This window comes from Protopterus annectens, chromosome 3.part0 (genome assembly GCF_019279795.1).
Source record: "Protopterus annectens isolate FY-2018-M chromosome 3.part0, PAN1.0, whole genome shotgun sequence".
In the NCBI taxonomy this organism is placed as follows: domain Eukaryota; kingdom Metazoa; phylum Chordata; order Ceratodontiformes; family Protopteridae; genus Protopterus; species Protopterus annectens.
Genome location: NC_056731.1, coordinates 238367960 through 238394923, shown reverse-complemented (window position 1 = coordinate 238394923; position 26964 = coordinate 238367960).

Sequence of the window (26964 nt, the reverse complement as noted above, 5' to 3'; positions counted from 1 at the left end):
TCTGAGTGCAGTAAAGCAGTGACATCACCATGCTTCTTTTACTTTCATTTTAGTACCTCTGTTTGACTGTGGGAAAGCCCAGGCTTTAGAATTGCTTCATGCAGCTGGGTAAAAAGTTCTAAAACAAAAAAAAAACAGTGTAATCAGCTCGTGATTCTGACGGGTAACTAAAGAATGTAAGTTCATAAGTTCATAGGTTCATACTAGGCTATCTGACCTAGGGAATTTATAAGCCTAGCCAGAGTGTGTTTGGCTTTCGCCACCCATTTTAAATTAATTTTGCTATGCCCTTTTTCGAGGTTAGTATACTGTGCCTCTGTCTAACAGTGACACAGAAGTGATACCCTTGGTAATCCTACGATCTCCCATCCACTCATCAAGATTCCTCTTGAAGAGAGTCAATGAGGGACTCTGCCTAACCTGGACTGGGATTTTATTCCAGAGTGAAGGGAGCCTCTGGGTTATGAATCTGTCCCTCCAGCATGTCCTATTTATTTCAGTGCTGAGGTTCAAGTCTCTCGAGCACGTAGCTCGATGGGATTTGGATTTTCTGAGGTGCAGCATGTCCATTAAATCTGGGTTGGACATGGCTTTATACGTCAGGCACAGATCGCCTCTGAGCAGGCGGTATGCCACTGAGTAGAGCTGGAGTTTCTTTAACCGGGCAGCATATGGCATCTGTTTGAGCCCTTTGATCCTCTTGGTGAGGTACTTTTGGGGTCTTTCCAGTTGCTGCAGGTGTCTGGTAAGGTACATCCCAAAAGGGGCATTGTACTCAATTATGGGTCTGATGAGGGATGAGTAAAGAGGCACGATTACCTCCCCTGATCTAGATGTGAATCCCTTCATGATTAGGTGGGCTATATAAAATGTTCTTCTAACTACTTTGGCCACGTGGTTGTCAAATGAGAGATTGCTATCAGCTTGGGTCCCCAGGTCCCTAATTACTTCTTCTGTACTTAATGGATTACCACCTATGTGGTAATTTGTGGGCACTTTGTTTTTGCCAAAGGGGATGACTATACACTTTTTGGCATTTAGCTTGAGGCCATGGCTCTGGCACCAGTTGTCTGTTTCTATGAGGCCCTTTTGGAGGATGCTTGTGTCGGCTGGAGAGTCGATTATGATGCCCAGTTTGCAGTCATCTGCGAACTTGGTCAGCCACAGTCCTTCCATGTTGGCCTGTACCTCCAAGAAATATATACCGATCAAGAGAGGTCCTAGGACTGAGCCTTGTGGGATGCCACTTGCAACTGGTTTGGAGTCTGACATGACTCCAGCAATTCTAACCATGTGGGTTCTGTCCTTGAGCCAGTTTGCAACCCATCTAGTGACATAGGGGTTTATATTTAAGCTGGTGAGCTTATCTATAATGCCCGAGTGTGGTATTGTATCGAAGGCATTTGTGAGGTCCAGGTAGGCTGTGTGGACCACCTTCCCCTCTTCAATGGCCTTGGTGACTGTTTCAAAGAAATCGACCAGGTTTAAGAGGCAGGATCTGCCCTTAACAAAGCCGAACTGGGTAGGATACAGTGTCTGTAGGTCCCCAATATCTTTATTTATGAGGTCCATGATGATCCTTTCCATAGCTTTGCAGACCAAGCTAGTCAGGCTTATGGGGCGATAGTTTCCAGGATCCGTTGAGGCACCACCTTTGTGGAGAGGGACCACTGTTGCTGTACGCCACTCATTGGGTACATATCCTGTAGTAAGGCTGAGATTGAACAGTAGTTTTATGTTTGGGTTTAGCTCTTCTTGGAGTTCATGTAGGACGCAGCTTGGGACATCGTCTGGTCCCATTGATGCTGTGTTTTTTGCTTTGGAGAGGGCAGGTCTTACCTGAGCATCTGAGATCAGGGTGCAGCACTCTGCTGGGATAGATATTTGCCCTTTTGGTGGGGAGGGGGGGGGGGTTTGCGCTGAACCTGTCAGCTAGGATGTTGGCAATGTCTGTGGGTTCGGTGTATTTTTTGTCATTTTGGACTAATTCTGAGCATATCTGGGAATTCCCACCCAGGTTCCTAACATAACTAAAGAAAGCCTTGTGATTATCCTTAGTGTCCTGTGCAATTTTTCTCTCGAAGTTGGCCTTAGACGATTTTATGAGGGCCCGTAGTTTTTTGCTAATACTGATCAGAGATGCCTTCCCTTTTTGGGATTTTGCTCTATCATGTAGTAGCTTCCTCCTTCTATTGTATATTTTGTTTATGGCTGGGGTACACCAGACAGGACGTCTGCCTTTGGAGGATTGGGTCTTGGTTTTATTTGGGATTGCAAGATCCATGCATTCCTGAAGGTGTTCATAGAATGTGTTTATAAAGGATTCTGCAGTCTGGGACGTATTTTCCACAGGCCTGGGGGCTTTGAAGGATTCCACCTCGGTTTTGAGGAGTGTGAAATTTGCTTTAGAGAAGTTTTTCACTGTGGTTTTCTGGGCAGGGGGTGGGGTCGGGATGTGAATATCCAGTGAGATTAGTTTATGGTCTGATCTTACCAGTGAGGGATACACTTCTGGTCTGGAGCATAGAGTCCCCATGTTGGTGATGATCAGGTCCAGTATGTTTTCCCCTCTTGTGGAAGTGGTAACAAGTTGTTCCATAGCATTTGAGTTTATAAATTCTAGGAACCTTTGGGCTAGGGTGTTGGAGCTAGAGTAATGCTCCCAGTTTATGTTTGGGTAGTTGAAGTCACCCAATATAATGATGTTTGGAGAGACCTTCATATTTTCCAGTGTTCTCAGGAAGGCCGAGTGGGGTTCCTGGGATTGGGAGGGTGGTCTGTAGCAGGCTATAAACTGGAAGGCAGTTTTACCCACTGTTATTTTCACATGGATAGTCTCTGATGCTTCGTGCTGTGTCACCAACCTGGAGGTGTGGGTATCTTTGGCGAATATTGATACTCCCCCTCCTTTTGTGGTTCAGTCCAAGTTTTGGGGCCGAAAAGCATGGTATGAGGTATAACCTGGTAGTGCTGGGGTGCTCTCGGGAGCCTTGAACCAGGTTTCTGTTACTGCACAGATATCGATGTTCTCCATGCTAAGGAGAGTTTCGAGTGCATGCATCTTGAGGTTTAGACTTCTGGCGTTGAGTAGCATTACTCTTAGTTTCTTATCCCTTGTGATACCTATGGAGGTGGGTTTGTCTTTTGAGCCTTGCCTAAAAAAGGCACTATGGGGGTAGCAAGAACCTTTGCCAATATCTGAAAGCCCAGGGGTGACAGGTGCAAGCCATCTCTAGCGAAGCATCATGGCTTGTCGAGCATGTCATCCCAGGCTGACAAGCATTGGATCCCCTTTGAAAGACACCAATACTTAAGCCAATTGTTGAAATTGATCATCTTGTCTTCATATTGTGGCATCATTCTTGGTGAGGGTAAGATGCTACTCAAGGTCAGGGTCATACCGGCCTGGGCTACATGCTCAGAGAGCTCCTCTATGTGTCTTTTCATGTAGTCCAGGAACGTACATCTCAGGTCATTCACACCAGCATGGACAATGACTGAGTCATATTTGTACTTGCCTTGGAGTGACCTGAGTGCTTGTGTTATGTGGCGGATCCTAGCGCCCGACAGGCAGCTCACCGTGACCTTCTCCTTATTCAGCCTGGTGAGCGGGACGTCAGTGTGCCTGACAATAGAGTCACCTATTACAAGTGTATCAGGTGTGTTGTTTAGCCTTAAGGGCTGTGACTGTTCGGCACACTGGCTTTGTGAGCTATGTGTTGCACATGTTTTGTTTTGGGGTAGCGGTTGCTTGGGTGTCTGCTTTGGAGGTCTCTGCTGCTTAGGCAGATTTTTATTTAGAGCCTCCGAGTATGTTTTTGTGTGTTTATGTGTTTGGTTTGCTGTCGTGGCAGGTCTATGTGAGACTGGAATTGTAGTGAGTGTGGTTTCCTTCTCCTCCTGACTGGTTACGCCAGTACTGAGTTGAGAGAGCTTAGCCTCCAGTTTGGCTCTATGGCTGCATCTCTCACATGTGTTGGAATTTGTTGGGAGGAGGAGAGGGTTGTCTGTGTACATGAGGCAGTTGTAACATTGCCTCAAGATTCCCAGATTCACCAGCTGGACCGGAGAGGAGATTGACAGCTGACCTTTGGACATGCTAGAATAGTATTGGGAATTCCTTTATAATTGAAAAAAAGGGCCAATGGGGAACAAGGTACTCAAGGGGAGTTTGTGAGGGTGTAGTGCTTTTAATTTTTTAGTGCTGACTTAGTGAGCAAGTGCCAGGTAACTTAAATGCAATGTGTTACAGGTAACTTAAATGCAAAAATAACAAACAGTAACTTTCTTTCATGTGAAACAGGGAAATAAGTACAGTAAGCAATGCAGATATCACTAGGGATCCACAGAAGCACTGAAAAGCCGCGTTTTAGGTGAAATTAGCGTTTCAGGGAAATAAGCAAACAAACAACAAGCATACAAACAAAGCTAGATTTAGCAGGCCTGGATCTAGTCTATGCTACAGCAAACAAGGTGTACCAATTTCAGTAAGAAACAGTTCAAATATGCAGGCACTACAAGCCTGTAACCAGAAATTCCAAGCTCAGAAGGGTAGAGTCCAGCCTCTCCTCCCACAAGAGTGCAGACCACAAACCTTCTTAATATAAAATAACTGGCCTGAAGCCCAAGTGCTTAAACCAGAACTAATACACTTTTAGAATAACAGACACTGAGCCCTCAATCAACAGTTCCCAACTTAGAAGGATGTAAGCTACCTGTCCTGCCACCACAGTGCAGGCCACAAACCTTCTTAATGTAAAACAACTGGTCAGAAGCCCAAGTGCTTAAACTAACAGGCTTAGAATGAGTTAATAAATACAATTGAGTACTTTTAAGATGACGCAAAAGCAAAATAAAGTAGGAAGAAACACAAATACAGTAAAAGCAGATATATATATATTTTTTTTAAAGTGGAAAGAGAGAAAGGAAAGAGAGAAAGGAGTAGCAGAAACTAAGCTGATTGGCCTTCTCAAATGTTCTCCCTGTACTGGGTAGAATGAAGTAATGACACTAGACTGGGAGGAGGGTCCTAGATCAAATTTACATTAGGGGTGGGCAACTGCAAAGCCACCAACCTCAGTGTCCTTCCTTCAATCAAGCTCAGTGTGAAATGGCAGAACACTCACAAATGAACTTCTTAGGTAACAGAAAGTTGAAACCTGAGACAGTTTTTAAGAAAGAAATCCCAAAAGAACCAATGAGGTGCTTAGTCTAAGCTGTAGTCCAGGTGACCTCAGTCAGCCAATGACCTCAAACAATTCTCTCTCACTGAAATGCCTGATGGCTTTAGCTAAACCAAGATGTCCCTGAATATGTGCTCAGACACACAGCCTCCACAAACACTAGGCCCAAATACAAGCCTGAATATGGAAATACTACAAATATCCCCACTACTTAGAACAAACTGCAGAAATGTTTCTCACACCTGAAAAGCAGCAGTGAGCCTTTAAATGAAAGTTTTAAACAGCTAAAAGAGCATCTAGAAAAAAGAGTTTAACTGCAACAGCAAGTGTGGTGCTTTTGATTCTTTGTGTGTAACTCAAGCTTCCTAGCTTACTCTGTTCATTTTTTCTGAAATGTTTTACCACAGATTTAAAAAAAAATGTTCTTTTAGAAAACAATCATGAACACTGTATAAATGAGTTAATGTACATCTTAAAACAAAACATTTTGTGTGTAGATCATGTACTCTAAAACTATTTATTTATCTAAACTAAACAGATTATTAAACCTTTGTTAGAAGAAAAGCAATGCTATCAACTATAAATATAAGCAAAGAGTCAATGCAACCAACTTTTAAATGACACTATTAGTGACACTATTAGTAACATCTCCAGTCCAACCCAAACACAACTATCCCCAGTTGTCATTCAATTTCTTAGTGTGTATTAGGTAACCCATAAGCATTGTTAACATGAATAATAGTTCCTATAATTATGACTGCATTGTCTATTTGATTTAAGTACTAATGTTGGTATAAATCAAAGTAAAATAGCAAACAGAGCTAAGAAAATTATTAAAATTAATCAAATAAAAGAAATCTATAATCCCAACATTAATAAGAAAGTCTCAGACATAAACAGCATACTAGAAGCTTTTCAGTCACACTATCAAAAAAATAATATTAGCAACATAGAGATGAAATTGGAAGAAACAATTAGAAACCTCCTTCAGACTAATATAAACCTCAAGATACAGGAACAACAGAGTAGACACATTAAAAAACAGATAACAATGTCTGAGTTGCATAATCAAATTAAAAAAAAACTGAAACCCAGTAAGGCACTGGAAAATGACAACATAACATCAGAAATGTATGTTATTGCCCAAAGAAGCTAAACATTTATTGTTGAAGATTTTTAACCTGGCTAAACAAGGAATATTAGTTCCACCTTCTTGGGAATATAGTTTAATCTCATCTATTCTGAAATCTGAAAAAAATGCCTCTGAATGTTCTTCCTATAGGTCCATTTCATTGTTAAATGTATATTACAAAATGTTTATGGCAATACAAACAGAGATTTACTCATCCCTCATCAGGCCCATAATTGAGTACAATGCCCCTTTTGGGATGTACCTTACCAAACACATACAGCAACTGGAAAGACCCCAAAAGTACCTCACCAAGAGGATCAAAGGGCTCAATCAGATGCCATATGCTGCCCGGTTAAAGAAACTCCAGCTCTACTCGGTGGCATACCGCCTGCTCAGAGGTGACCTGTGCCTGACGTATAAGGCCATGTCCAACCCGGAATTGAGGGACATGCTGCACCTCAGAAAATCCAAATCCCATCAAGCTACACGCTTGAGAGACTTGAACCTCAGCACTGAAATAAATAGGACATGCTGGAGGGACAGATTCATAACCCAGAGGCTCCCTTCACTCTGGAATAAAATCCCAGTCCAGGTTAGGCAGAGTCCCTCATTGACTCTCTTCAAGAGGAATCTTGATGAGTGGATGGGAGATCGTAGGTTTACCCCTGGTATCACTTCTGTGTCACTGTTAGACAGAGGCACAGTATACTAACCTTGAAAAAGGGCATAGCAAAATTAATTTAAAATGGGTGGCGAAAGCCAAACACACTCTGGCTAGGCTTATAAATGCCTTAGGGCAGATAGCCTAGTATGAACCTATGAACCTATAAGATAATTAAACATATATTACCATCATTAATTGATCACGACCAGACAGGTTTCATAAAAGATAGAAACACATACAATAATATTAAAATAATTATTGCTTTAATAGAATATGTTGATTTAAGTAAGAGAGACATGACTCTGATGTGTCTAGACATCAACGGTGTCTTTGATTCAATAGATTGGAATTATTTACTGGTGGTACTAGAAGAATATGGTTTTTCACAACAATTGGCATTCTTATTCAAAACACTATATGAAAATTCTCTGGCATATGTTAAGATTGGGTCATGTCTCTCTACTTCTATAACTATTAGTACAGGAACTAAGCAAAGATGCCCACTTTCTCCTTTTACTGTTTGCATTAGCAATTGAGCCTTTTGATAACTATGTTAGAATGAACACAAATATTAAAGGCATAGTAAATGCGAATAACATAGAAATAAAAATACAATTATTTGATGATGACATCCTGTTGACAATATGTGATAAAGATAAATCGTTAACTGAATTATTCCAAACAATGAACTTCTTTCATACCTTTTCTGGTCTTGTATTTAATGGAATCAAAACTAAAATTGTATTAATTAACTCAAATAAAATGGAATTAAATAATGACTTTGTTAAGTACTTAGCACCTGATAATAAAATTAAATACCTAGGAATCTTACTAACTAGCAACACTAGAGAAACAATAAATATTAACTATATTTATATATTAAGTCAATAAAATCATTAATACAGAAATGTAATAAGATGTTTTATACACTAGAAGATAGGTTGTATATAATGAAATCAATCATTTTCCCAAAATTGTTATACAATCCTATTCCATCCCTCCTACCAAGAAAATGATACAGCAATAAAATAAAATGATGCTGAATTTCCTTTGGTTTGACAATAATTCTAAAATTGCACTTAACCATTTAAATGTTTGGGAGAAGGGTGGAATTAATCTACCAGATATGAGATTTATTCATTGGCCTCTATTACTAAAACAACCTATACAGCCAAATGGAAATTAATGCATGAATCTATTTGTAATATCATTAATAACTCAGCCCATAAACAATATAATATAAATCCAACAAAAGTATTTTATAATGTGATAAGCAATAACATATTTAATAAAAGTATAAAAACAAGGTATATAATTGTTACTGAAACAATAATGCTGTTTAGAAAATATATAAACATGAACCCAGATATAAAGACATGCTTTTTTATTACATCCTATAGCTTGTACACAAGAATGTATAGCTACCTTAGATTCAAAAGTAATTAAAGAGCTTAAAGAAAAATAAGTGATTTATTGGTATCAAATACTCAATGGCAATATATTATTCGCACTAGATCAAATGAAAAGGAAATTTGAGTTAGATGATAAATTATGGCTACCAGTGCAACAAATAAGACAGCACATCAAAAATAAGCTGGAATTGATGACACCAACTTTTAAATATAATATTCCTAAGTTCATAGCTCTTGTGATACTTTTAATAAATAATACTTATAAAAGACAAGGATATCTATCCAAAATTCATAAGCCGCTTAAAGAAACAAAGAACTATACCAATAATAGTTATTGTAATTATTATAATCAGGTTAATCAAAAGGATCCTAATAAAAATAAAAAAATAAATGATCCTTTTATCACCAAGCCTTACCATCAAGTCAGTTCAGTGGAAACTATAAGCATGGAAATTCCTAAACAGATCCTTCCTAACCCCTCATATATTAGAACTAATATATAAAAAGCATATTGATTGTTGATGTAAAATGCATACAAAAGCAGATTGAGAAAACTTTTTTTTGATTGTCATTCATTATATAAATATAGATTTGAAATTAATTATTTCTTTCAAACGACTTTTAATGATACTTTTTAGTTAACCAAGTCATTAGTTTGGTTTAATGTACTCATACCACAATGTATCCCAAAAGTAAAATATCCTTTACTGTGGACATTGCTTGCCATTGCATGTAAAGCCATAACAACTTACTGGAAGAATAAAGCACCACCATTTCAAGATTTCAAGCTAATCTCAGTCTCCATGTCTCAAATGGAAGTAGTAGCCATAAAGAAAAGAATTGATAAGACAACATCATAATCAGTTATTGGCAGAAAGTTGACAAAATATTGGACAAAACAAACTGTGCTGATTAGTCAGCACAGAATCTTAATACAAATTTCATATTGTATTTGGAAACGTGATGTTATAGATTGCATACTTAGGCAATTGTATATATTTTCTTTTGCAAATAGTTGACTAGTTGATTATGTTATATTATTGTATGTCTCACTATTTATGGTTCAATCTATTTGAAGATATGGAAAAAAAATTTATAAAAATTTTGAATAAAAAAAAAAAAAAAGAAAAACTCTATCTTAATAACTAAACTTCCCTGATCTACTCTTAAGATATAATAGCAAGGCCAAGGCAAGCTTGCAGTTTTTTTTGTGAGTTCTCTTTTCTTGATGTCTAACTGCTCAGTACTTTACAAACTGCACAGTTTCAACTGTCTAATTTCAAAATATAACAGTTAGCTGTTTAAAATAAGTACTTTTTCTTTCAATCAGCTGTTTAAACAATCTCCTAGCAACCAGGGACATTCCAGTGACATCACTCAGCTGATTATCTACAGTTTGTACTTTAGAATGTCCCTCTCAATCATGCACAGTTAGAACTGTATCAAAGCAGTGATAGAGTTTTTAAACATTCTGTTTAAAAAGGAAACACTCAACATTTCAGAACTTATTTTCATTTTCACAGTTAGGCATGCTGGCATACAATACAATTTGATCTGAGAATATGTACAAATCTCCTGCCAGACATGCTAACACAGATGACAGTGTTTTCAGTTACTTCACAGACTGATTCATGACAGATTAATTAATTAATTAATTAATCATTTAATTAAACACTCTTAATATGATAGAATATAGCTAACTAGGATGACTTGAACAGATTATATTATATACTATTGACAAAAGAGAGCATGCGATTGACACAAGTCACTTTTGATTAAGCTATATAATGAATTTAAAAGCTTCTGATGCTTCTTTATATATTCTGGTATGCTTTTGCTAATATCTACAGAGCTATTGATAAATTAAGAATTTTAGGTTATTCAGTCTTCATAGATTTCAAAGTTGCTGATATGCTTTGGACAAGTAAATATGCTAAATAAGCTGCAAAGCATAATTAACTTTTTTAAAAAATATATCAAAGTTCTATATACAAAGGAAGATTCCATAGAAGAAGTCAATGAACAATCATCAGTTGTATAGTTGATAATGAAAACACAGCAAAAACAAACCCAATTAACCTGCAGTCAATACTCTTTACATAAATATATTAACTTTGCATTTGCACAATGATAGAGAAAAAAGAAACATTGCATGGATGAAAAATTACATTTATTGCAGTCTCCTAACAACAACCAGAAGTGATAACATTTGGGCACTACTTGTTTCAATATGTCTGAATTGGACAAATTACTTTTGATGGCTTAAGTTTGTTGAATGGTAGACTCCGAAATTATAAACTTTGTAAAGTAGTATTGACATTATATGTAATATCTGTAAATGTAGCATCATGGTGCTTCATATAACAGACTTAAATTATGATCACAGAATAGAAAAATCATAAGTAATTCCACCACTACTAAGAACTTGGTGACATCAACACTATTAAACAAGTTAAACTATGGCCAGTGCACATCTCAAAAGCATTTTCCATAACAAATATAATTTTAACAGAGATATAGTCAATCCAGGAAGTTTGCTGTGCTATTTTATACATCACTTTTCCATTCCATTTTTTAATACACCAATGCAGTTATAAGCCAGTAGACTTAAAGTTGATAAGTGAACTTAAGAATCAATTGCATTAGCAGTATCAATGCAACCATATGAAAAATCATTACAGTAATTTCATTTGTTTGTGTGTGTGGGGGGGGGGGGGCTTCTCCTATACCCTAACTGCAATGTTACACGTATGTCTAACTCTGAGGTCATTTTCAGAGTTTCTGAGTGTCCATGACACTATTCAGCACTCTGGTACATATCTCAGAAATGATATCCGCTTTGCCTCCACAAGAAAGGGTGTCTTGGCATACACATGACTGATCCTTCATAAATGAAAATACCAGCATATAATAAACCAGCAACGTACAATGAAACCTTTACATTAAGTTCATACACTTTAGCTAACATGTAATTATTACTCCTATTCCCTTCCTGCATCAGTTCATTTTATTTGTAACTTTTCACCTCCAGTAATATAATTAATACCTTACTGATTAGCATTGTAGTACTTGTTTCTTGTTTTATTCATTAAATCTGAAAGTCTGTCTTATCTCCATGGTAACTCAGGCCTCTGAATTCAATAGTATTTGCATGAGCTTCTTGGAAATGTCCCAGTAAATGTGATATTTTAACAAACGATAGCCAGCACCATAGAACACAATTTATTCTTTACAATGAAAGGTGTGAATACAGAATCATACCGGTTCTGGCATATAGCCTTCTTCAGTGATACCATAACATTCTATTCACTGACTATATATAGTCAATACACTCATTAATTATGCAAACTGACGAGAGTTCATTTAAAGTTGCAGTATACAATTTCAAATTGGGCCGGTATATACCCCCAGTTTTTACATATATAGAAATTAATGAAGGAACACAATCATCCAGTATATAGGACCACATTTTTGTTGTTATTAATACCAAAAAAGATTTTTTATAAATGTTCATTTAAACCTGGATAAAATAATCCACCTAATCTGATAATCCATGCTTACAACATTTGGAAGAAACATTAATGTCATCAAAAGAGTGATAAATAACAATTGGAACATTTTGATGACGAACCCCAAGGTTACTGACATTCTACCCCAGGAATGCTTGTTTTCCTATAGGAGAGGTCATACATTAGGCTCTTACTTTAATTGGTACAAGAGAGGTAGAAAACAAAATGTTGGAGGGATACAGCATACATTGTCAGGAATTGAATTAAGGGGTTGTTTCCCATGTGGTCACTGTTCTTTTTGTATTCATATTAAGAAGTCTAAAGAATTTTCTAGTAAAAATGTTACAAAATTTTTTGATATTAGATGTTTTGGTACCTGTGGAACCAGTTGGGTTATCTATTTGGTGACCTGTTCCTGTTTAGCGTTTTATATAGGTCAAACATCCAGACCGTTCAGAATCAGGATATCTGAACATTTGAGTAATGTTAGAAATTAACATTGTACTAGTGCCTTATACAAACATACTTTGATCCATACTAATGCCAAATTTTATTTTCAGATTATTGATGTCATTAGGGGGGATAATAGTGACAAGTCTGGTTGGCATGATTTGTTGAATCACAAAGAAAAAGCATGGATTATCAGATTAGGTGGATTATTTTATCCAGGTTTAAATGAACATTTATAAAAAATCTTTTAGGTATTATTAACAACAAAAATGTGATCCTATATACTGGATGATTGTGTTCCTTCATTAATTTCTATATATGTAAAAACTGGGGGTATATACCGGCCCAATTTGAAATTGTATACTGCAACTTTAAATGAACTCTCATCAATTTGCATAATTAACGAGTGTACTGACTATATATAGTCAGTGAATACAATGTTATGGTATCACTGAAAAAGGCTATATGCCGAAACTGGTATGAGTCTGTATTCACACCTTTCATTGTAAAGAATAAATTGTGTTCTATGGTGCTGGGTATCGTTTGTTGAAATATTACTGAAGTTTCTTTTGGCCATTGCACCAGCCCTGCGTGCGAAGTTTGTTGTGGTGTTTCTTGTTCCTGTATCTCGCTGGGGGCTCCTGACTGAACACATGGATTTATGTTTGAGTTAAGTTGTGTGAAGAGTTTTAGTTTGGTGAGAGTCAACCTATTTCTTTCATCTTTAAACTAAATATGACGATGGAACTTACAATTATCTAGTGTTTTTTTGAACGGATAACTTCTGCTTATGAAAGTGGGTAATGCATAAAGCTGTAGCCATTTGTGTGATGCGGAATGCCTTATCGCTACGGAGACTGAGGTTTCGTGGATGAGACTACGTATTTGGAATCCATAAACAGAAGGACTTTCTGTATATCAACATTTTATTACAAACAGTTTTTTTTTTGGACATATTTTTTGGTTGTTGGACTAGTTTCAGGTGTGATGTCTGTGTGGGTGTTTCCTGTTTCTTGTTTTTGCTGAGGGTTCCGAAATGAATACATGGACTTATGTTTGTGCAAATAGTGTGAACTGCTTTACAGTCTGGTGAAGTTTAAATGTTTTTCAAAACAATTGGATGTTGGGACTAATATTCATTCACCATTGAGCAGATAACCTTGGCTTGCAAAAGGGGATAGTGTTTCAAGCTGTTGCTATTGTGTAATATACTGCTCAATATTTTCAACAAATATTTTTTGGTATTTTGTTATGAAACCATTATTTTAAGTTTATTGTTTAGTTTGTGAAAGGGGATAGTGTTTGACACTGTCGCCTATAGTTATATTATTTGTTGGATAATGTATACACATTATAACTTTTTGTAGGTTATTTGAAACATATGTTTGCAACTTAAAAGACCGTTTATGGTATAGCATTGATACGTGGCCATTTTCCAATGCTTTGGAAGTTTTGTTATTTACCTAACCAAAAAATCTTTTCGGATGACTGTTTAGAGTAAAGGATTTTTTCCCTTTGGGAATGCCTTCCACTGAAATTGAATTATCCAGGATATTTACCAACATTTTGGGCTTTTATATCATTATAAGAACAAACTTTGTCTTTGGAACAAGTTTGATTTTTTAAGAATTTATATTTGGTTTTGATCGTTAGAATTCCCTCCAATAGCATGTCAATATTTATTTAATTTTGATATTTAGGTTTATGTAACATCACAGCCATAGCTGTCATTTATACATATATTTTCATTTTAGGCAATTGGCTTTTTTATATATATTTGTTTATATATACTTTTGAGGCCACCCGTGGTTGAAAGGGCCATGCACCTTGGATGAGTTTGGGCCTAAATGGAACTGGCAGCTAAGAGTCTTATAGGATACCTGACGACGCTGGGATGTTTATTGTCAGTTATCCAAACTATTATAGTTGGTTTTCTTTGAAACAGTATTTTGTACAAATATATTGTGAGTTACATAATGTTAATTTCATTCTAGCGACGCTGGGCGTTTATTGCACATGTGGAACAATATCAGGCTGCTTGTGGATGGGGCCATTTTATATGGTTCATTGATATCATGAGGTTGGTGCTGGAGCTTTTTTAATCATTGGATGGTCGATTTATATATTTATGTATTGGTAGGGTTGATTTTTTATGTATTGACAGCTTGGGTTGTGGTGTTGGTAAACTGATTTTTGATTTAAAGATTTGGCATAATATTGGATGGAAATGGATCTGACAACCATTTTGAAGGGTTTGTCCCAAGACAAAGATGATGTTCAAATTTTTGGAATTCAGAAGGAGGGTATTTTTCTCGATAATGAGAGGGCTAAGGACCCAGAGGATCATTGTAAGGAGTTATTTTTTAAAATAACCAAAAGTATGTCACAACTGAGAAGCAATGTATGGAATCTTAAGTTATTTAAAGCCTATAAGGCTAAAAATATTACTCCTAGGGGCCTTAGATTTAAACTCCAACCGTTTGTGAATGGTTCGGATGAACAGCTAAATGATGACTGGGTTAAGGCTCAGCATACAGCAACTATGTTATTTGTAGATATTCGTATCTCTTTTTATGAGAGAAGTATTGATGCTAATACTATATAGGTCAATACATTATGTGACAATATTAAATCCTTTGAGGGACAGATGATTTATAAATCTTGTTTAACTAAACTTTCCAAGGATTTATTGGTATTGGAACAAGGTTTAAAAGAAAAAAAAAGATACATAAATTTCAAAGGGATGTCACAAATTATACGGAAGGAAAGCCCTTTGGTATTAAAAAATATGTCAGATTTAGAGAAAGGGAGTCCTTACCCACAAAATTTAGAAAAAAGAGACCTAGGTCTATATTAAAAAGATCTAAGATGGATTTTAGCAGCACCTCAGGGGAGGAATCTTCAACTACCGAACATGAACATGTTTCCAGTCAGGAGTCCCCAGCATATAAGAGAACAAAAAACATGGACTGCCCTTTAGGATTAAGAGACACAGGTGGGATAGAAAACACAAACATAGACACGGTAAAGAATTTGGAAATGTTACTGGATGTTCTAACTCAGAAATAGATGTATATTCAAATGTTCACAATATTTCATCTGTTTCTTTGAATGATACACAATTAAAAATACTCAATAAAGGGCTATCCTTTGTTCCTGTTTTTTTTTGTTAACGAATATAGCTTTGTACAGGATGTTTTGACTTTTTGCAGATCACTTAATTTAAAATTGCTCTTTGGAAACATAGATAACTCACAAAGATCTACTGGTTTTGGGCTTTATAAATCCACTTTTCAGCCACCGATAGATAAATATGTGGCAATTTTTCAAGAAAAGGTGATCAAGGATATACATTTTAAACAGGAAGAGACACCTATGCTTAACAATAATTTATCTGATCTAGAAATTCAGGCCATTGAGAGTTTAAGGACTAACCCAAACATTGTCATTACTTCAGCAGACAAAGGGGGTGCTGTGGTTATAATGGACTCAGAACAGTATATGGCTGAGGCATATACTCGACTTAATAATAAACAACATTATATGCGGATGTCTTTAGATCCCACTGATATGTTTAAACAACAAATTGATGAATTTTTGGGAGAAGCGGTTGAGGTAGGAATTATTGATAAGAACATCAAGATGCAACTAACAGTGGCCAACCCAAGTAAACAAATGTTTTACTTATTGCCAAAAATTCACAAGGATTTACTGAAACCTCCAGGTAGACCTATAGTTTCAGGTCGAGGATCATTAACAGAACCACTTTCAGAATTTTTGACTTTACATCTCAAGCCTTTATTGACATTAGTTAGATCTAGACTAAAAGACACCACAGAGTTTTTACAAATCACCACGGATTCCCAATTAGAGCCCAGTTGGTTGATGTGTACACTTGATGTTAAGTCATTATATATTAATATCCCACACTGGGCTGGGCTGCAGGCAGAAGAATATTGGTTGAAATGAAACAATCTTTACCCACCTGGTTTGAATACCTTACTTATTTGTATGGTGGAGCACGTATTAACTAAGAATGTGTTTTATTTTCATCAACAATGCTATCTGCAGGTTAAAGGTACAGCCATGGGGGCTTCTTTTGCCCCTATATATGTCAACCTTTTTATGGGATATTTAGAAGAATATCTCATTTATGATAAATGTCACAATATATATATATAGAGGAATTGGATATGTGGCGAAGGTGCCTAGATGATTGTTGGTTTATTTGGAGATGTGATCAAGAATACTTGTTAGAATTTGTTCAGTATCTTAATGACAATGTTTGGGGGATTGAATTTACTCTCACCGTACAATACCATCAAATTCAACACTTGGATGTTTGTGTGAACAGAAACAGTGACCACACTTTAGACTCAAAAGTCTTTAGAAAATATCCTCAATATAATATGTTATTGGATGCTAGTAGTTTACATCCCAAACATATTTTTCAAAATATCCCCAAGTCCCAATTTTTAAGAATCAGAAGGATTTGTTCTAATAAGGACAACTATGATTTTTTTCAGCAGGACCTTAAAAAGAGATTTCTTGCTAGGGCATATAAATATGGGGATGTAGTTTCAGCCTCCAAGTGGGTGCAACAGTTTAATCATGAGGATTTATTGAAATATAAGGACAAAAACATCTCTACTGTGACACCCATTAGATTTATTACAACATTTGGCAGAAACATTAATGTCATCAAAAGAGTGATAAATAACAATTGGAACATTTTGATGACGAACCCTAAGCTTACTGACATTCTACCCCAGGAATGCTTGTTTTCCTATAGGAGAGGTCGTACATTAGGTTCTTACTTTAATTGGTACAAGAGAGGTAGAAAACAAAATGTTGGAGGGATACAGCGTACATTGTCAGGAATTGAATTAAGGGGTTGTTTCTCATGCGGTCACTGTTCTTTTTGTATTCATATTAAGAAATCTAAAGAATTTTCTAGTAAAAATGTTACAAAAATTTTTGATATTAGATGTTTTGGTACCTGTGGAACCAGTTGGGTTATCTATTTGGGGACCTGTTCCTGTTTAGCATTTTATATAGGTCAAACATCCAGACTGTTCAGAATCAGGATATCTGAACATTTGAGTAATGTTAAAAATAAACATTGTACTAGTGCCTTATACAAACATACTTTGATCCATACTAATGCCAGATTTTATTTTCAGATTATTGATGTCATTAGGGGGGATAATAGTGACAAGTCTGGTTGGCATGTTTTGTTGAATCACAAAGAAAAAGCATGGATTATCAGATTAGGTAGATTATTTTATCCAGGTTTAAATGAACATTTATAAAAAATCTTTTTTGGTATTAATAACAACAAAAATGTGGTCCTATATACTGGATGATTGTGTTCCTTCATTAATTTCTATATATGTAAAAACTGGGGGTATATACCGGCCCAATTTGAAATTGTATACTGCAACTTTAAAGGAACTCTCATCAATTTGCATAATTAATGAGTGTACTGACTATATATAGTCAGTGAATAGAATGTTATGGTATCACTGAAGAAGGCTATATGCCGAAACCGGTTTGATTCTGTATTCACACCTTTCATTGTAAAGAATAAATTGTGTTCTATGGTGCTGGCTATCATTTGATGAAATATTACTGAAGTTTCTTTTGGCCGTTGCACCAGCCCTGCGTGCGAGGTTTGTTGTGGTGTTTCCGGTAAATGTGATACCATAATAATTCCATATCTTTTTTGGCTTCATCTTATTGCATACAAATCTTTATTTCCTTTCGTTTAGTTTGTTCAAATGTGTGCACATCTACAATAGTTGGAAAACGTTTTAGAGGTGTCATTATGGCTGCCATTTTTATGATGGGACATGTAGCATTTTAACAGAATACCATTTTGGTGTTATTTTAAATCTTGTTATCCATTCTCTGTTAAATTATGCTGGTTCACCTTTCTTTCAAGATTTACATGACTGAAGAGCATTTTATCATAACAGGTCACTTGCAAATTATGTTTACTTTCAGTAGACACTGCTTTACTTGTGTGCATCTTTAATAACAGCAGTTGCCTTTTGTAATGGTGACATTGCAGTTTATGCATTCACTAATTCATTTATTCATTCAGTATTTTCTGATGCCCTGTTCATGATCATGGCAGAACTAGAGGCTTTCACAATAGTCAGTGAGTTAAAGGTAGAGAACTAATCCTGGATGGGCTGTCAGTCCATTGTTGCATTTATTCATTTGAAGAATTACCAGTATACTAGTGGCATGCCTCTGGGATGTAGGAGAAAAACAGACGACTTAAATGAACTGTGTCCCTGGTGAAGTTCAAAACAGTGCAATTGTAATCTTCAGATTAGCAGAATTTAATTTGGAAATGTTTGGGTAATATCCATTAACTTTTAGACTGTGGTACCTCAGAGCATTCATTCATCTCTGAGATAGTGTGATCTCAAACCTTATATATATATATGTATATATATATATATATATATATATATATATATATATATATAATATGAATCTATCATGAAATGTCTAAAACTCAAAAGAGAGAGAATCATAAATGTTGGAATCACAAAACACTGAAACATTTCTAAGAGGGAATCACAAAATATTGAATGCTTATCAAAAACTAAAAAAGCTCTACATTATTAAAGCCCATTTACAAAATCACGATCAATCATTGTCTCTGTAGTGTTAGGGAAAGGGGTTTTAGTAAAATAATGCATAGGGTTAGAAATGGGTAAGGTTACACTTATGGCCATGGTTACTCTTAGAGTTAGGGTTAATACACATTAGTAAGTTGGGCTCGTTGTATTTGTTAGGGTACCAACTTCTTATTCTGAAGTTATTCTGAGAGGCTGATAGATATTAGCAGACCCTAGAGAAATGATGGTGATACCTCAAAAGTTATAATGGAAGGAACTTTTTGCCATAGCTATACTGCAGTAGTGAACTAATTTGCAGGTTCCATGCTAGTCATGTATTGTCCATAAACAACACTATTTTCAAATCCAAGTGTAGTTAGTACCTCAGCACCTTGGGGACCATAGACTTCATGATCAACGTTGCAGCTGTATCAGCAGATCTAAGCCCAAACATTCTGGACATTCTAATCATGAAAAATGCTAGGGTATCAACTGCTCACCACTGGGTGATGGGCTGGGTCATACAGTTGGGAAGCTCAGATGGATCTGCAGTCCAAATGAACTCTGTTCAAGACCTCAATAGGTTACATAGCTACAAGGAACTACAACCATAAGGTGGTCAATAATTACTTCCAATGTGATCCTGGGATACAGCGGTTACAGAAGCTGTCGGTTTAATGAAAGATGTCTTGCATAGATAGTAGAAGGGATGAGAGCATTGGGCATTGACTGACCAAGAGGTAGCAACTCTGGCAATCAACAAAGTTAAGGTATCTGTGTGAGTCAAGTTTGGAGAAACAGTGATTAATTACTTTTGGGTGGCTTCAAAAAGGTTCAGACAAACCATGAGATAACACCAGAAAATTTGGTGGGCCATTATTCAGGACATTTTCATCAAGGGTGGAGAAATGCTGGCCTTCATAATTGGCTTTGTTAGTGTGTAATTTGAATGCTTTAATGAACTCCTAAATCCAGTACACAAGCTCTTCTCTGAGGAGAAGTATCTGTAACAGCAGATAGGGTTGGATTATTTTCTGCAGATGAGTCCACTGCTGTGATTAAACAGATCTAGTGTACAAAAGCTGACACTTAAACTGAAATTCTGAATTAAACATTGGAAGGTTATCGTTAAAACAATTTTCTCTGTTGTGAGAAGGCAAGAACAGTACCTCTGGAACAAAAAAAAAATTGAGTGGTGATCCCCACTTTCTAAAAGGGTTACAAGAGGGTGTTTTAGTTATAGAGGGATCATATTTTCCTGCCTTCCTGGAATGCTTATTTGAAGGAGCTTGAAGATAGACAATCTTATAGCTGATACTTTGATTTGAAAGGAACAGTGCAGATCTCATCTTAGTCATTAACTCTTATCCACTCACAGATATTGGAATGATCATTGGAGTTTGCTAGTAGTATCTACATGTGCTTTATGGACTAGGTCTAGATAAGGCATGTTGTCACATAGTCTTAAATGTTGTGCTTTAACTACAAAAAAAACTGAGTTCCTTTGTTGGTGTTGCATGTCATTCAGACCCTATATTTGACAAATGAGAGATGTGTCCACATTATTTAACAGGACCCTGCCAAGACTGTGTTATCTCCTCCTTCCTGCTTATGATTATCGTGACATGATGTCAGGACACTGCTGGGATCTGGACAGAATTCAATCTGGGAATATGAGAGCTGTATCTTTATTGTTTGTGTAGGAACTTGACATCTTAGCCTCATATAAATGGGACCACAAGTGTGCAATGGCTTGGTTTGCTGCTGAGTTTATTGTGGTTAAAAAGAAACTCTGTACCTATAGATTGGGGGTCATGGTCCTCCCCAAGGAAAGAGTAGACTGGTCTCTGCAGGTGATGAGGAAGCAGCTAACTCAGATGGAGAAGTATTTATGGGCCTTTTTCAGTAATAACGGTACAAAAAATTAGAGGCTTCATCAGTGGATAGGTTCAGGAACAGCAGTACTAATGGCATTATACTAGAGTATGGAGGAATGTACACACTGGCAAGGTATGACAGGGTTTTGCACATGAAGCAAGAACTGAGTCATTGGACATAGTCCTCAATCTACCATTACATCTTTGTTCCCATCCTCACTTATTGTCAGGAACTTAAGTAGCGAAGAAAAAGATGATGCTGTAAATACAAGAAGAAGAAATGCATTCCCTTCACAATTTGTGACAGAGTGAGGCATCCTGTAGTATAATAGCATCTTGAAATTTAACCATTGGTTATCTTGGTCGAGCAGAGTCAGTTGAAATGGTTGGAGCAGCATCTGAAAATGCCGCCGTAGAGCCTCCTGTGAAAAATGTACCAGGCATGAACACTGCAATAGGATTTGTGGCAGACTTAGGACAAAGTAAAGTGGTTATATCTCACAGTTAGCCCAGAAACTTCTGTGTGTCCAAAAGGATCAGCTGGAGGCTTTTAAAGAGAATAAGAAAAGCTGGTCTCTACTGCTTTTTTTGTTGTCAGAATTTGTTTATTATTTGTTTACCGGGAAAGTCCAAATTGGACAAAACCAATTTTCAGCAGCAGCCCAGGGAGAAGTGCTCCAGACACATGTCATTTGTGATTTGGGGGGACACTGGAGGAAACCCACATAAACACAGGGAAGACATGCTGACTCTGCACAGAAGGTTCCCCAGCCAAGAATCAAACCATAGAACCTCTTGCTGTGAGGTAAGAGCACAACTGCTGCACCACTGTACCATCCACGACTGCAACCAGGACAAGCAAATGAGGAAATACAAATGTAAATACTTATTCATTAACAATCACAATTGAAACACACTAAACAATGTTTCCTAACAATATAGCAAGATGGCATTGTTCTTGATATATTTAAGAAGCGGCGTTCCTCTAAGCAACAGGTGTTGCAACAAGTAGTAATTAATAAAAAAATACTATTAAGAGGGTTCTGTTCTAAACTATAACTGGTTGAGTGCATCTGTTAGCCCATTTTGATAAAGGTACATTTTATTACATAACAGAGTGTGTGTGGATTTTCACAAACTGTTTTGCAGACGTTAATAAAACTTTTTAGTCATTCTTTCAAAACTGCAACGGCTATCCTCTTTAATGAAACTGCCTTACTGACCATTTGTTTCTGGTGCGCTGGGCTGATTTATCTGAGGGCACTGCTTTTCCCAGAAGAATTCTGTATATGGTACATATGCTTTTACACTACTCAAGCTAGAATGCAACATCCATGGGCTCTTCTGCCTAAAACAATAATCAAAGGCATGCTGATAATAAGTTCTTTCCCAAAGCAATTATGGCTGACAAGTAAAAATAGAATGCAACTTGTAAACTTGATTTGTTTAATTGTAACCTCAGTTGTTTTAATTCCAATGTCCTAAATAACCTATGCATTTGAATCCCTTCCATAACAATTGTTTACAATTAAAGATTTATTTTATGAAATGAAATTGAAACCTTGTATTTTCTGTTTTACTGGAAAAACATGGTTACAGTTCAGAGACTGTTGCAACATTAATTAAGTAAGAAAGGAACAGTTACCAAAACATTATTGTTTTAGACAGATTATTAAGCACTAGACAAAACTTGTATTACATCCTTGGAGCTATTTTCTGAAATGTTTGCCCATTTGCAGTACAATTGATGAAAGTAGCTTTCCTTCAGGAATGGTCTCTATAATGAAACATCCACTCTTCAAAAACTGAGAAGCAAGAATACAGTGATTCACCATCAAAATATCGAAATCTAACCATAATCTCAAAGGTCAACTAAATGCAGCCTTCAGATGCAATGATCACTATTTGTATTCAGTATTTGTATAATCAATACCACATGGAGTCAGTTGCTTTGAATGACACTAAGTTATTTGTTTTAGGATGATTTATGGTGAGTAATTACTTAAAGTACAGTTTTGTATTTTTAAATATTACTAATATATTTATGTATATATATATATATATATATATATATATATATATATATATATATATATATATGTGTGTGCAAAAATTTCAAGCATGGGCATAGTCTCCCAACATACCAAAACAGTTGTTTCCGTAATAAGTGTTCATAAAAATATCTAAACTAGTGCTTGCTTTAATGTCATTTGGTAGTCTATTCCATGCATCAGTTACTGTCTCATAGAACCAGTTAGTACACTTCTCATTTCTATAGAACCTTCTACATAGGTTGTTTATTGATTCTCTACTACTTTTTGATAACCCCAAACATTCCCAGAGGTAGTTGCCTCAAAACGCCCTATATACCTGAATAAGGTCTCCTCTTAAATATCTATATGAGACACCATACAAGTTCAGATATTTTAGTCTTTCATAATAATGTACATTTTCACATCCTTGGATACCCTTGGTATAGTTTTGCTGTACTATTTCCAATTTATGCATGCTTGCTTTCATATAAAGTTTCCATATTTTTATTCTATATTCAAGTTTGGGTTTAATACAATAACAAACAATGACATAATTATTTTTGATTTCATAGACTTTATAACTTTTTATACAACCTGTAGTTCTATAACTATCTTTAACCAATTGGTTGATATGATTAGAAAAACTCAAAGCTGGATCTACCCATATAACCAGGTCCTTACATGAATCCACTATTTCAATCACAGTGTGCTGTGCTAAATATTCACCTTTCAATTTATGTCTGCCAAATCTCATATGCTTAGTTTTTGTTGTATTTATCAGCATATTATTCTTCTGTGTACAAATGATCAATTTAGTCAAGTTCTTTAGCAGACATGCCCTGTCTGTAACATATAGGATCATAGGAGGTTATTAGGTTAATGGCCCTAGGGCCCTTACAAGCCTATCCAAGCACAGCCTCTGTTCCCAAGAATATCAAGGCAGTAAGTGCAACTAAGTCAACAACTACTTCCCCTGTCCATGAGGGACACAGGTGAAACTCCCAGGGTGAATTTGCAGTTTCCCATCCAATCATCCAAATTACACTTAAATAGGATCAACAAGGGACTCTGTTTCACCTGAATTGGAAATTGTTCCAGAGAAGAGGTAACATCTGTGAGACATATCTGTCTTTCCAGCAAGTCCTGCTGATGTCACATACTAGGTTGAGTTCTCTAGAGTGAGTGCATCTTATACCATTTGATTTATGAATGTCCAGCATTTCCTTTAGAGCAGGATCTGACCTTGCTTTATATGCAAGGCAGAGGTCACTTCTAAGTAGTCTGTAAGGCACAGAGTACAGTGACATTGATTTCAATCTGTCATCATATGAAATATGCTGAAGACCCTGAATTTTCTTTGTAAGAAACCTTTGAGGTCTTTCCAATTGCTGCAAGTGCCTAGTAAGGTACATGACCAAAGGTAGCATTGTACTCTATTATTCCCCTGACAAATGAGGAGTACAGGGGGTTATAACCTCTTTTATTTCTGGATGCAATGCCCTTACTTATGAAGTGGGCAATATAGAAAGCCTTTCTTACATTGTGGAGATGTGGTGGTCAAAGGAAAGGTTGCTGTCAACCTGTGCCCAAATCTCTTACCATTAATTGCATGCTTAGGGCATTGTTATTAATGTGGTAATATGTAGGGCATCACCCTTGCTGAAGGGGATTGTGATGATGTGAAGATTTGCCAGCTATGCCAGGAGAAGTAGGACAGTGGATGTGTAACATATGCCAGCACAGCTAGTTGAAATTTTGTAAAGGTTCATAGGTTCATAGGTTGGTACTAGGCTATTGGCCCTAGAGCCTATACAAGCCTAGCCATAACAATTCCCTGACTATTTCTTCCTACAATATTTTGTTTCCTGGACCCCTGTCTAGCAGGGCAACTGACATGATCTCCAGGGTGAATTTAATATATCCCATACAATCATCAAGGTTCCTTTTGAAGAAGGCCAAAGTGGTGCTCTGATTGACATGTATGGACAGTCTATTCCAGAGTCTGGGGAGTCTCTGGGTCAGAAACCTATCCTTCTAGCATGTTTTGTTCATTGTGATGACAAGGTTTAGATCCCTGGAGAGTGTGGCTCTGAGGAATTAGAATTTCTTTAAGTGTAGCATGTCCAACAGCTTTGGGTTTGACATGGCCTTGTATGTTAAGCAGAGATCGCCTCTGAGTAGACAATATGTGACAGAGTATAGCTGGAGTGTTTTAAGATGGCTTAGGCCATCTGCTTTAGGTGTGTAATTCTTTTAGTGAGGTATGTCATTTGTATATCAAACTGATTTGTACATATGCTTGTGTTGAAAAATGTATTTGCAAAGTTGCTTTTAGTAAAAATATAGCAATAGTGTGCCCTGCTGGACAGAAAGCAAATATACATGTAGTATTTTAACTGTTTAAATGTATATGTTTTGACAGTGGATACTGGAAACAAAGAGGTTAATCTTAAACTTTGGAATTAGTAAGAAATTAAATTACAGGGCCTAGGCTATAAATATGTTATCTCACAGTTTTGAATGATGCCAAAGATGCAATGTCTGCAAGAAGTATGATTTTTAGCTCCTGAATGAAGAATGGAGGTATTTTATTGTTTTTATGACTTTGAGGAGCTGCTGCAATCTTAGCAAGGCTCTGTGCGTGTATGCATTATTGACAAATAGGTGGAAAATACTAATCGTTTCAAGCAATGTGGGGTTGTATGGGAACCTGAAATCAGATGACCAGATGTACTTGATGTCATTCTGAAATCCATCACTAAAATAATGTTTAATACTAGTTGAGACTGAAGTCTCATGGCACTCTGTTATGGAAACCTGCCATAGAAGGATCACTCACCTAGTTCATCTTGCCTTGCTGTACTAAGTAACTTAACTAGGGAATAGTAACTCTTGAGATCAGTCAGGAAATATAGTGAGATAAGTTAAGTACATTTTTTCTGTACCTGTGTGAATCTATTCATCTGTGTTAGTTTAATATTTCCTGTGGTTGAAACTTTGGTGTTTATTGTAAATAGATATTTAGTATTTTCATGTTCTTTTATTATTTATTAATAAATATATTTAAACTTATCATTGTGTCTATTCCTTTAGAGCATATTTTAACGTTTGAGACTACTTATATCTATCGGTGACACTGTGGCCACTTGTGAAAGCCTGGTTGCTTGGTCAACGTTACCATTTGTATTAATACTAATTTCACTCAGGATAAATGGGTACCCTTGCAAGAGCCTTAGAGTAGCTGGCTTTGGAGTGTCTGGTGGTGGTGTAACTACCTTATAGTCTGGGCAGAAGGAGGCATAACTAGTAAATCAGTGTGACCCTTTTCCAGGTGTGTGTGTGTGTGTGTGTGTGTGTGTGTGTGTGTGTGTGTGTGTGTGTGTGTGTGTGTGTGTGTGTGTGTGTGAAAATCAAATCTCAAAGAGTGTGTGAGTCAGCTGCTAGGAGCAGGGACACGAAGCTCTGCTTCCATGGAGTGGGTGCTGGAGGACTTGGATTGGACACTTGGCTGAGGACTCAACCCTACACCTTTGCCAGTGGGGAGTCTTGCTGGGGATTGAGAGAGAGTGTGAGAGAGAGAGAAAGAGAGAAAGGACCCAACCCCCAAACTGACTGTGTTCTCTGTGTGCTCATAAGGTAAATTGTACTTGATGCAGAGAGATGCATCTGGATATACTGGGTGTATCCATTTTTGTTCCAAGTAAATGTCCCTCTACAGTGTCAGTGGTGAAGATTCAGGGCACTGGCCCAGAGAGGGGATATCAGAGAGATGATAATGCATTTGTTTGCATTGAGTTTAAGCCCATGACTTTGGCACCAGTCATTTGTCTGTGAAGTCCATCTTGTAGAATGCTGACATTGTTTGGGGACTGGATGACTACACCAAGTTTGCAATCAACCATAGGCCTTTTGTATTAGCCTGTACATCTGAGAAGTAGATTCCAAACAGTAGGAGCCCTTGCACAGATCCCTGTGGAACACCACTGGTTACAGGTCTGCTGGTGAAGGTAGAGTCAACTGTTTTGACTATGTGCATTCTATTGATGAGGCAGTTTGCAACCCACCTGAC